Source organism: Panthera leo, chromosome B2 (assembly GCF_018350215.1).
Source record: "Panthera leo isolate Ple1 chromosome B2, P.leo_Ple1_pat1.1, whole genome shotgun sequence".
Lineage (NCBI taxonomy): Eukaryota > Metazoa > Chordata > Mammalia > Carnivora > Felidae > Panthera > Panthera leo.
Genome location: NC_056683.1, coordinates 85,164,207 through 85,172,714, shown reverse-complemented (window position 1 = coordinate 85,172,714; position 8,508 = coordinate 85,164,207).

Genomic DNA, 8,508 nt, shown 5'->3' with positions numbered 1-8,508 from the left:
ATGATCTAATGGTTCATGGGTTTGAGCCCCATGTCAGGCTCTGTGTTAACAGCTCAGAGCCTGGAGCCTGCTTCAAATTCTGTGTCTCCCTCTCTCTCTGCCCCTCCCCTGCTCATGCACTGTCTCTACTTCTCAAAAATAAGTAAACATTAAAAATAATTTAAATAATTTTTTATTAGGAAATATTTTAAAATTTTTGTTGTACTTATGGGCATAATGGGTATATTATATTATTAGTGGAGATTATTTTACAAGTATATACCTATGTCAAAACTTATACAATGATACATTTAAATAGGTACCATTTATTTTATGCCAATTATACCTCAATAAAGGTGTTAGCACTTTTTATACCTGGCAAATGCTTATTAGTGAAACTTGTAATTAATGTTTGTAAATATTTATGTTATATAAATCATGCAAAGAAAATTGTTGCAGAAGAGTTTGAAAAGCATACCAGATAATTGAAAAATGTTAAGTGATTATTTTGACAACATCTTTAATTGCCCAAACATATCACCTGGAGAGTTTAAGAGTCTTTTCAATAAAGCCTTTTTTTTTATGAGAAAGAGAAAAAGCAAATCTTGCCAGAAGGGACCCTGCCTGGCACTCACAGCTGGGTGGAGGCTTGTTCTTGTTTAACGTTAACAATTTCACAAAGAGAGCCACCATTTTACCATGATAAATCAAGGCAAACACATAATCAGTGTGTAAGTATATATGAACACAAAGAAAACTTAAACACCAGAGAAGCCATGAAAATGACCATAGATCTCCCTGTCCTGGCTAATATTAGTAACTTCTGCCCCTTTACCAATCACAGCAGGAAGCTCATTCTGTTCTTCTCAACTTCTAATTTTTTTTTCATGGTTTATTTTTGAAAGAGAGAGGGAGAGACAGAATGCGAGCAGGGGAGGGGCAGAGAGGGGGAGACACAGAATCTGAAGCAGGCTCCAGGCTCTGGGCTGTCAGCCCAGAGCCCAAAGCGAGGCCCAAACCCACAACCCATGAGATCATGACCTGAGCTGAAGTCAGATGCTTAACCAACTGAGCCACCCAGGTGCCCCTGTTCTTTGTAACTTGTAGAACAGAATTCTTACCCCTGCTTTCTGAAAGCATCCATTCCAGAGCAAAACCCACTAGCGACAAGAATTCTCCCCAAAATCATCTTACACAAGTCCCAATCCTATAACAAGTCCTCCTAACACCCTCTTATTGAGACACCCCACAGCTCCCATAGTGTGCTTTCTCTGTCATGGCAATAAGTCAATCAGTACAAATGCATTCAATTACAGGTATTTTCTCTTGGTCTTTGGTTGAAGGGCATTGGTAATTGAAATGCATATTCTGTTTGGCTTTCAGGTGTACACTGAAGAAAAGGCATATCTGCACTTATCATTAACAATTTTCAGAGTTATTTGTCCTATCAAGATATTACATGCAGTGAGTACTATACTCCATAAAATTTTCTCAGAATTAGAAAACTTAACATTACACAATAGGTAATTATTTTTATAATCGGTTCATCAGAAATCAGGACTTAAAAACCTTATATTTTGCCAAGGGCTTTTTATAAGAGATACATTCTTCCCTGCTGCCCTATTGTTCCAGTATTAATTTCAGAACCATAAAAGCAAATTATGCTTGTCAGGAGGCAGCTGCTATTCTGTTGCCTGAATGTCATGTTGTTATTTAGATTTAACTTTAAATGTAATTTTCAAGTTGCAAAGGGAACCCAGACCATTTTTCTTTTCCATACCCCTAAAAATTGCTTTGAAACTTTTGGTCTGAAGAGAATTTATTTATACAAAAGATAAGCTCATATTTCTACTATAAAGAATCTAAAGAAAATAATTTGGCTGGCCCAACAAAACTGAATTTGATAAAGATCAATTGATATTACTATAATTTCAAGATCTTTCTGGGTTGGAATGTAAAAATATAGAAACTCTTTTCTTTGATAATCTTTAAAAATAAATATCTAGGTAGAAGTAGGTATAGATTTCTCACTGAAGTTAAATTTTAAGCTGAAGAAATATGCTTTTGTCTTTCATCAATCATTCTGCCAGCAGCTATCAGCTTTGTATCAATCCTAATAAATTTTACAGAATCACAGAGTAGAAGGCCTCCAATAGAAAGCAAGAAGCTGGGTGTGTTGCTGGGCATGCCTCAAATAGAGTGACTTATGATACTCAAGAGAATAAAGGGCAAACATTTCTTATTCAGTTTTGTTAGTCAAAGCTGGATCCTGGAAACTTATAATAGGAGGTCTTCAAGATAAACAAAGAATTTGTAAATGAATTCAGGTATAGGATTGCAAATTTATTAGTTTTTTTTAAAGAAATTGTTTTTTAAGGGGTGCCTGGGTGGCTCAGTCAGTTAAGCGTCCGACTTCAGCTCAGGTCATGATCTCTCAGTTTATGGGTTCGAGCCCCATGTCGGGCTCTGTGCTGACAGGCTGACAGCTCTGAGTCTGGAGCCTGCTTCAGATTCTGTGTCTCCCTCTCTCTCTGTTCCTTCCCTGCTCATACTCTGTCTCTTTCTCTCAAAAATAAATAAACATAAATTTTTTTAAAAAATCTTAAAGAAATTGTTTTTTAAATGTGTATATGACATATTCTCACACATAAATTTGAAAGAGCTTTATAAAGGCAGAAAAAAATTAGAATATAGTCTACATTCACAGAGAATGTAATTTAAGTAATCCAGGTATATTGAAGTGCTTTGATTCTTAGCAAATATAATTTCTCCTGAGTTATTAATCAAAGAGAGAAACATACAATTTTTTTTGGACAATGAGAAACACCAAAGATCATTTTTTTATACAGTACAAATGGCTTGATCATTAAAAGCTTCCATTAGTGACTCCTAAAGTAACTCAGTTGCAGATTCACGATGCTTAATGCACATCAATTAATATTTTCTTTTGGGTAACTATTACATAAAGAGTCTAGCCCACAATACATTTGAACAGGAGCTAGCAAAATAGTTTTGCATTGGTTGGTAAAGCTACCTAAAGTACTTTGTCAATGAAGATCAATGGAAATTTAAAATCTTTCTTTTAAATTTAGCACTGTCAATAATAGCTAAACTATGGAAAGAGCCCAAATATCCATCAACTGATGGATGGATGAATGAATAAAGAAGTTGTGGGATATATATACAATGGAATATTACTCAGTGATCAAAAAGAATGAAATCTTACCATTTGCAACAACATGGATGGAACTAGAGTGTATTATGCTAAGCAAAATAAGTCAGAGGAAGACAAGTATCATATGACTTCACTCCTTGTGGAATTTAAGAAACAAAACAGATGAACATGGGGAGAAGGGAAAGAAAAATAAGATAAAAATGGAGAGGGAGGCAAACCATAAGAGACTTTTAAATATAGAGAACAAACTGAGGGTTGCTGGAGGGGAAGGTGGGTGGGGGGTTGGACTAAATGGGTTATGGGTATTAAGGAGGACACTTGTTGGGATGAGCACTGGTTGGCATATGTAAGATATGAAACACTGGGTTCTACTCCTGAAGCCAATACCACACCGTATATTAACTAACTTGAATTTAAATGAATATATTTTAAAAAACAAACTGTCTTCCTGATCGTATGCACTTTGTGCCAACCTGTTTTTGGTTTCCACTACACTAACTCATCAAGTCTCAGACCTCTTCTCAGTATTTCTCCATGTGAAGTGAGACTCTCTTTTTTGTTTGCTCGGTCTTTGTGTGTTCTATCAACTGCTAGGATCCTTCTGGCTTCTACATTTACTGCAGTCTGGGTCTGTGCTTTAGCTGATATCCTACTTGCATATAACTTGTTAGCATTCTTTGACTTCTAGTTATTTGATAGGAGTGGGTTGAAAAGGTATTTACTTCTATGATACATATTCTTATGGAGGATATGTAGATAAATTTAGATTTACATGGCTGCCATTATCATATCAGAACCATGGGGCTTAAAAATAGATTGTGTTAGGATCATCTTGACTTCTTTTGAACCATAACTCAAAGACTGAGTAGATAAAGAAAAGGAATATAGATAAACAAAAATGTAAGCAATTCAATATTTATTCTCCTTTCAACACATGCTATCCTGAAATAGTGCCTACCACAAAGTAAAGGGTCAACAAATGCGTATTGAATGTTAAGCAAATATTAAAGGAAAAAAGGATTCATCTGATTTATATTCTCATGAACATTTTTATATTAAGTGACATTTATCAGCTAAATGTATAAAAGGCATGTGATATTTAAAGGAAAAATAAATACCGTGTTAGGACTATGAAATTCCCAGAGTTCCCTCCCTCCTTTCCCAAAAAGAGAAAAGAGAGACTCTACAAGGAAACATATACTATAAATCTTATGTGTTTCTTAGAAATTGTCTTCATGGAAAACAACAGATCTTTTTCTCATTAAATTTTTTTAAATTCCAAAAAGGAAATGTTCTTTTTATTATAAATATAAAGTTTCAGTGATAATCAATATAGAAAAATCTTATGATATTTAGTACACTCAAGCTTACTTTATCAATAAAAATTTTGTTTATTTATCAATAAACATCTATATGCAATCTATTTGCAATCAATATTGATATCCATGATAGTTCCACAGTACTTTATGGTTAGCTCTGTGATTCCCTTTACTATAAAGGTTAAAAGGAATATATGTTATTTAAGGCTTGTACTGATTTTTTGATGATATACAAGTAATTTGTTCATTTGTTTAAAAAATCCCTGTAAGTCTTTTAGACATTTCTGTGAAAGCACTGCCAAACTAGGAAGATTAATCAATTTTAATGAGTCAATTTTCACTTGATTTTTAACCAGTCCCTTTTTAGAAAGAGATCTCTAATCATCACCATAAAAACTACTAATAAAAAGAGAGAAATATATTTTTATTGACGAAATAATTATAAATTCCATGAAGAATAATATTCTAACAATTATAGTTAATTGACATAATCAGTTATCAGCTTATTTACTCTGTTCTTAGTGATAGAAATACTAGCTAACTTGCTTCTGAAGAATATTGACAATAATAAATAACCAATGATCTTGTCTAATTAACCCTTAAATATCATTTATATCATTTGTGAAGTTTGTTAATTCAGAGGTTCATCAAAGACAGACAGACTTGTCTGTGTAATGTTTCAGATCCCTTAAAGTACTATTTCCTAACTCAAAATGTTGTTGATTGTATTCATGTTGCTTCAATAAATCTAAAATAATGATTATGGTCAAACATATTTATTTTAAAGCTATCACAACTTAATTATAGATTTTTTTTCTGTGTTCTCTCTCTTGTACCTTTTTACATGGAGCTATAACTTAACCACTTTCTCAAGTTACTAATCTCATATCAAGAATAAAAAGGAAAAGCCAACGGCAACAAGAACTCTCTGTAGCTGGCAACAACCAATGCACTTCATCTCTTTCAAGATATTATGCACCTGAATGTAATGTTATGAACAAAATTATGCTATGAATAAAAATATTTTAGTGTGCTAGTTTTTTCACCTGTTAAATTTCTGATGTATTTCTGGTTTCATAGCCTTACCATGAATAACAAAATTGTAACTTTTCACATCTTGACAACTTCATAAAGTAAATATTTATGCACTATGTTTAGAAAATGACTTATCTATTCATGTGGTTTATTGGGGATGAAGTTCTCATTTATTTACAATATTTACTTTTTTCAGCAAGGGAGTGTTTCTTAAATAATTAAAAGATATATAATCAAATTGCCATAATAAGTGACTTTACTCATGTGTATCAAAAATGGCAAATTTCATGTATAAAAATGACAAAAAAGGCCCAAAATAACATAGTAACAAAGCTGGCATAGCATTACACTAATTGTATCATGAATTACCATAAAAAAAATGTTTTTAAAGGCTCCACCCAAAACTACTAAAACTGATAAATTAATTCAGTAAAGTCACAGAATACAAAACTAATATATAGAATTCTGTTATGCTTTCTATACACTAATAACAAAGTAGCAGAAAGAGAAATTAAGAAAGCATTCCCATTTGCAATTGTACCAAGAACAAAAATCTATGAATAATATTAACCAAGGGAGTGAAATAAATGTACTCTGAAAACTAAAAAACACTGATGACAGAAATTAAAGACAGCACAAATACATGGAAGGATACTCCATGCTCATGGATTGAAAGAACAAATATTGTTAAAATGTCTATACTACCCAAAACAATCTTCAGATTTAATGTAATCCCTATCAAAATACGAACAGTATTTTTTTCACAGAACCAAAGCAAACAATCTTAAAATTTCACAGAACTAAAGCAAATAATCCTAAAATGGAACCACAAAAGACCTCTACTAACCAAACTGATCTTGAAAAAGAAGGGCAAAGCTGGAAGGTATCACAATCCCAGATTTCAACATATACTACAAAGCTGTAGTGATCAAAACAGTATAGTAGTGGCACTAAAATAAATACATAAATCAATGGAATAAAACGGATAGCCCAGAAATAAACCCACAAATATATGGTTAATTAATCTTTGACAAAGGAAATGCAAAAGAATGAAACTGGACCACTTCCTTACAAAAAACAGAAATAACTTCAAATGGATTGAAGACCTACATGTGAGACTTGAAAGTATAAAATTCTTAGAAAAAAAATGTAGGCAGTAATATAGCTTTGACATCAGCCACAGAAACATTTTTTCCCCCAGATTTGTTTCTTTTGGCAAGGTAAATAAAAGCAAAATTAAACTTTTGGGACTATATCAAAATAAAAGGCTTTTGTACAGCAAAGGAAGCAATCAACAAAGCAAAAAGACAACCTACTGAATGGGAGAGGATATTCACAAATGATCTATCTGATAAGGGGTTAATATCCAAAATATATAAAGATCTTATACAACTCAAAATGTTCCCCCCAAAAAACAAATAATCCAACTAAAAAATGGGCAGAGAAGATGAATAGACATTTTTCCAAAGATTTAGAGATGGCCAATGTACACTGGAAAAGATGCCCAATATCACTACTAAGGGAGATACAAATAAAAACCACAATGAGATATCATTTCACACCTTTCAAAATGGCCAAATGTAAATATACGAAAAATAAGAAGTGTTGGTGAGGATGAGGAGAGAAAGGGACCCTCATACACTGTTGGTGAGAATACAAGCTGGTGTAGCCAGTGTGGAAAGCAGTATGGAAGTTCCTCAAAAAAATTAAAAATAGAATTACCATATGATCCAATAATTCCACTGCTGGGTATTTAAAAGAAAACACAGACACTAATTTGAAAAGACATATGCATCCCTATGTTTATTGCAGCATTATTTATAATAGCCAAGATGTGAAGTGACCCAAGTGTCTTTTTTGATAGATGAATGGATAAAGAATGTGTGGAATATACATGTAATGCAATACTACTCAGCCATAAAAACAAATGAAATCTTGCCATTTACAACAACATAGATGAATTTAGAGGGTATAATGCTAAGTGTAATAAGTCTGTCAGAAAAAGACAAACACCATTTGATTTTACTCATATGTGGAAATTAAGAAACAAACTAAACAAATAAGAAAAGAAATAACAACAACAACAAAACAGTCTTAAATATAGAGAACAAATCAGTGGTTGCTGGTGGGGGGTGGTGGTAAGTAAAATAGAGGAAGGGGAGTAAGAGTACACTTATTGTGATGAGCACTGAGTAATATATAGAATTGTTGAGTCACTATATTGTACACTCTAAACTAATATAACATTCTATGTTAATTATACTTGAATTAAAAAAAGACACAGTGGGGTGCCTGGGTGGCTCGGTCAGGTAAGTGTTCATCTCTTGATTTTGGCTCAGGTCATGATCTCATGGTGTGTGAGTTCGAGCCCTGCATTGGCCACTGCACTGAGAGTGTGGAGCCTGCTTGGGATTCTCTCTCTCTCTCTTCCTCTCTCTCTGCCCCTCCACAACTCATGCATGCACACTATCTCTTTCTCAAAATAAATAAATAAACTTTATCAAAAAAATAGTAACATGGCTCGTATAGCAATATACTAATTGCATTGTTAATTATCATGAAAATAAAATGTTAATCCCTTGCTAATCGTCTTTAAAACTACATGAGATATTTCATCAATGAATAAGCAGAAGCAGCTATAGACAGTGTTAAAGTTGGGGACAATAACACCCACCATCAACAGTCAAGTCTGAGTTACTATTTAGTTCAGTCCCTGAGGTTGGTTGAGACAAAAACCAAGCACATCTGTCTTCTGGTACCTCATCAGAGAATTGCTGTGTCAGACAAAAATGGCAGGATTTTCCAGGAAATCCTTAAATGTCACAAGCGTCCTTAACATTTAAGGTGCATGTAAATGTTTCTCCCTCTTTCTTGGTATAATTACAGGAATAGCACATTTTGATTGTATCTTTTATTGTATTAAATATAATTTTTAAATAAGTTAAATTAAATTCTGGGTATCATCTTCAGCCCGATAAATTTCACATTTCAGAACAAGAG